The following is a 5,063-nucleotide window of genomic DNA, read 5'->3' as shown; positions in this document are numbered from 1 at the left end:
AGCATTCCCCCAAGGCTGCTGAGGAACTGTGCTACATCTACAACCTGAGCCTCAGCCTGGGGGTGATCCCCACTCTCTGGAAGACCTCCTTTGTGGTATCAGTTCCCAAAATGCTGCATGCCAAGGAACAGGCCCACTTTAGACCAGTCACACTGACCTCCCACCTGATGAAGACCATGGAGCGCCTCATCCTAGCCCACCTGCACACCGTGGTGAGCCCACTCTGGACCCGCTACAGTTTGCTTAGCGACTTGACATCAGATTGGAGGATACCATCATCTACCTGCTGCAGCGGATGTTCAACCACTGGGAGAACGCAGTGAGAGTCATGTTGTTTGACTTTTCAAGCTCTTTCAACAGCATCAGACCAGAGCTGCTGAGGGGGAAGGTGGAATACTCTGGAGTGGACAGACATCTTGCATCCTTGATCATCAACTACCACACCGAATGCCTTCAGTACGTGCGGCTGCATGGCTGTCAGTCAGAGGTAGCAGTCTGCAGTAACATGGCCCCCCAGGGCACCGTTCCGTCAACAATTCCTCTTCCCCCTTTATACCTTGGACTTCACCTACAATACGGACAGCTCCCACCCTGTGTCTGAACACCAATAAGAACAAAGAGATGGTGATTGTGGTGGAAGACCCCACTTCACTCCCCCATGAAATCCCAGGGGCAGGACATAGACACTATGGAGAGTTACAAATATACCTGGAGGTTCACATCAATAATAAACTGGACTGGACTCACAACTGGACACCCTGTATAAGAAGGGCCTGAGCCGCCTCCACCTCCTGAGGAGGCTGAGGTCCTTTGGAGTGAGCAGGCCCCTACATAAAACCTTCAATGACTCTGTGGTGGCATCAGCTCTCCCCTACGCTGTCGTCTGCTGGGCCCTTGGCAGCGCAGAGCAGGACAGAAAGAGACTGAACAAACTGGCGAGAAAGGTAGTTTCTGTCCTAGGCTGCAATCTGGACTCAGTGGAGGAAGTAGCTGAGAGGAGGGTGCTGTCCAAGCTTACATCCATCATGGAAAACACTTTCCAGCCTCTGCACCAGACTGTAGAGGAGCTGAGCAGCTCCTTTGAAAAACTTTTCGACCCTGTTTGTAAAAAGCATCGCTACCGCAGGTCTGTCATGCCTGCTGCCATCAGACTCTACAATGGGACACTACAATGGCAAAAACTTATGCAATGTATAATGTGCAATTACAATTTGATACTCTGTTTCTATATCTTTGACACCCATTGCAATTACTACAGGTATAAAAATATCCACCTATATAAATACCCATGTAAACACCCTATGCAATAACCCTGCATTATAATAAAAACAGCCGTCATATGTGGATGCACCGTATACAACGTATATAGTTCATGCACCTTTTTCTTTTTCATTTGGCACCTTCTTCTTCTCTTCTTTGACTATTTGAGCTGATGTAACAAGTAAATATCTCCACTGTGAGATCAATAAAGTCAATCAATCAATCAGTGCAGAGATCATGAAAATCTTGGAATACTCAAAATCCCCGAACCAGAAACACATGATACTCCTAGGGTATGAGTAATTTTAAACTTTTAAAAAAGCTTTTCAAAAAACTGGAAACATTTTTTTCCCAAATGCAATGAGTGTCATAAAACCAGGTGGATCCAGTATTCAAGGTGAGACAGTTGGTAGGAAAGTTCAAAACATTTATTAAAACAAAAACATAAATGGACAGAACAGAATTAAAGCGCGGGGCTGTGGAACTGCGACCGTGGCGACTGCAGGAGGTGGGCAGGGCACCGCCCAATTACTGACAGTCTGGAGGGAGAAGCACAGGTAAGTGACCATGATCATCTGACAGGAGATGATTATCAGAGTGAATCACTTACCTGGTTTAACAGTTCAGTCCATCCTCTCAATAATAGGCAGGATCAGCCGATGTGCTGCCAATGAAATGCTGCCGAGCCGCCCAGAGTGTCTCCAATGCTGCAGCCCCGGAGAACATGCAGGAGGTCAGGGGAAAACAGAGCAGGCAGGAACAGTCCAGGAATCCAAGAGTCCACAGCTGATCAGAAGTTCAGACCTAAATGAGCGTAATAGTGTATGCAGGTCAGCGCAGTGAGGAATCCTATGATCTTTATATTAGAAAAACCAAACAAGCTCTCCACAGATGCGGGGCCCAATATAGAAGAGAGCCCTCCTCGGGACAAGACTCTGCAGTACATCTACACCTTATGGACAAAGGACATTCTTTTGAGGACCAGAATGTTAACATTTTGGACAAATAAGACAGGTAGTTTCAGAGGACTCAGTTTCCAGCTTTCAAAAACCTACAATGCAGCTATTGAGTTAATCCCTTCCTGTTATCATTGCAGCCCCACCCCCTGTACAGGAGAGTCGAGGACCTTGTCAATTCATCGAGGCAAAAAATTTCCTTTAACGACCGACCTTTCAGACACTTAAATGGGTATGGGGTAATACAGTCTAAAAAAAAAAGCCAAATGACCACCATTCCAAAGGGGTGGACCCCTTCGTCTGTTACAATTTGCATGTTTTCAAAACAAGAACAAGGATTTGTAGGGCTATTGTATAAAACCTCAAACTCAACGCTATTCCTGACCTTTTTAATTGAAATAGCTTCCTGGATAGGAAGCAAAACATCTTCAAGCTTGGAAACAAAATCCAGTCGATTGTTTTTAATTTTCTTTTTTAAGACCCAAACAGGAACAGAAGAAAACAGGCTTCCAGGAGTCCTTGAAGGCTGGTTCAGAGACAGAAGGGTCCAAAAGCGTGCCTAGACAGACACACAGAGATGAAGATGGGCAGCCTCTGATGGTTCAGGCAAACAGATCAGAAGGGGACAGACAGGGCCAGTGGGGGAGAGGGAACGGAATCAGGAAATCAGAATGACATAGGGAATTGCTGAAACGCTTTCACCACTGGTTAGAGAATTTACTTGCCTGAAGACAAGGGCTCAAGATTAATCTCCCACTGGAAACGGGAGACATAAACCTCGGAAATAACTAAAACTAACGAAACCGACAAACAGGAGAAACAGAATTAGAACAATGATCTGGCCACGATAGCTGGGCTGAGCAGAATATAAAGGAAATAACCAGGTGGATAGGATGTGGAGTATTTAAGAACCAAACAGAGTTAAGCAGGTGAAAGGCATGAATAATTAAGGTGAGCTATCAGGGCAGATCATGACCATGAGTTTGTGCCCTATCGAGTAAACGGAACTGTAAATAGTAAACGGATCTAACAAACAATGATCTGGCTTTAAAAGCAGATCCTTATCTCAAACTCGAGAAACATGTTTTTTTTCCCTTTTATTGTTTTTATCATTAAAAAAGTGTTGAGTGACAGGTTAAAAATGCACATCATAATGACCTTTAACATGAGGAACGAAATGCAGTTCTAATTGGTTTTCATACTCTGACTGGAGCATTATTCATGTTTAATGTAGACTGGAGCCTTTTTCAGTTATAACAGGCCAAAAGTAGATTGATTGAAACCTATTCAGAGGTATAAAATATCCCTTATGATTCAATTATTTTCTTAAAACATTTTTATTCTTTGTTAAATGCTTTAGTTATAGAACAGATGTTCTGTCTCATTTACATTATATCCAAGTCATCTCTTATAACGCAAGCAAATCTAAATGTATACATTTACATAAGTTCTGTAAATGCTGCCATTCAACATTCAATGTTTGTTTTGGAGGTTTTGGTAACTTTTCTTGTCATCATTGCATCATTTCACACTTCTGTTTTCAAGAGAAGGTTACTCAGAAACAGCAGCCGAATATAAGCATTTTGTTAGATGTTTTTGAGACAATAACAATCTGACTGCAAAGGACCATTTTGTGGGAGAATTCTTATTTAAGATTTTAAAGGTAAGTATGATTATGTGTAAATGTTGACTGTTGGAGCTGTTGGCTTTAATATCCTGATTTACTGTTTAATTTGCTATATTTTGTCATGTATAACTTGTCCTAATATGTTCAGAACTTTGTGATGGGAAAGAAAATATGCTTGAAACTGAGTTTAATTAGCAGAGGTTTGACATTTATAAAAGTCTGTTTCCTACTGACTGATTTAAACAGAGTGGTAACACTTCAAATAAAGAAAAGGCATAATTGAAACCTTCCATACTTAAAAAAACTGCACCTGTGTCAGCGACTAAATGGGTTGTTTTTTTTTATCTTAGTTTCTGTTATCAAATTGAGTTAAATGACCTGAAAATACATACTGTATATTTGTTTCTATTTTTACAAACATTTTTCAATATACACTACTCATCAATTGACAAATTGAAATATTTATTACATTTTGTTACGAAATGTTTATTTAAATCTGAAAGAGAGATATTGTTAAAGTGTAAAAAATATACAACCATAACACATACGTCCATCTGGCAAATGAGACTTTGTGTTTCAATCAGCATTGTCTGTGTGGCACCCGAGAGGTGCAAATATAAAATAAGACTGCGGTGATTGTGAGCAGAGCTTTAAAAAGGACTAATCAATAAAAAGTCCATAATTTATTTTAAAAGACAAGTTCACTTAAAAAATAAAAAGATAATTGAACAGTTTGTTAAAAGATGCTCTCTTAGCTGGCACGATGGAGGGCGCAGTCATCTCTCCAACTCGCGCTCCTCCCCAGCTTGTGGGCCCCCCCAGCATAGCTGGCACCAGTGAGGTCACCTCCAACATGCTTTTTCGCGCCGGCGGTCTCTCGCCAGCGTGCCTCTGCGCCTCTCTCCAGCGCGCCTGCAGCAGCCAGCTCTGTCCGGCTCCCTCCTATGTCCGGCTTCCACACCTTCAACTAAACAGTTCCCTGTTTATCACCGGTGTCCAGCTCTGCATGCTGTTTGGCTGATTGAAAACACCTGTGCTTCTGCCGAGGGCGTGTCCAGATATTGGTAATGTGACCTCAAAACAAAATCAGAAAAAAACATGCAACACAACAACCAAAAATTACGGAGCCCCTCTGATGACATGGACAAAAAAGAATTTTAGTTGCGGCCACGAAATACTACTTCGTGGCCACGCAATAAGTTTAACGTGCGCACGAAATA

Source organism: Cyprinodon variegatus, unplaced genomic scaffold (assembly GCF_000732505.1).
Source record: "Cyprinodon variegatus isolate N-32 unplaced genomic scaffold, C_variegatus-1.0 Scaffold806, whole genome shotgun sequence".
In the NCBI taxonomy this organism is placed as follows: domain Eukaryota; kingdom Metazoa; phylum Chordata; class Actinopteri; order Cyprinodontiformes; family Cyprinodontidae; genus Cyprinodon; species Cyprinodon variegatus.
Note: the sequence above shows the minus strand (reverse complement) of the source record.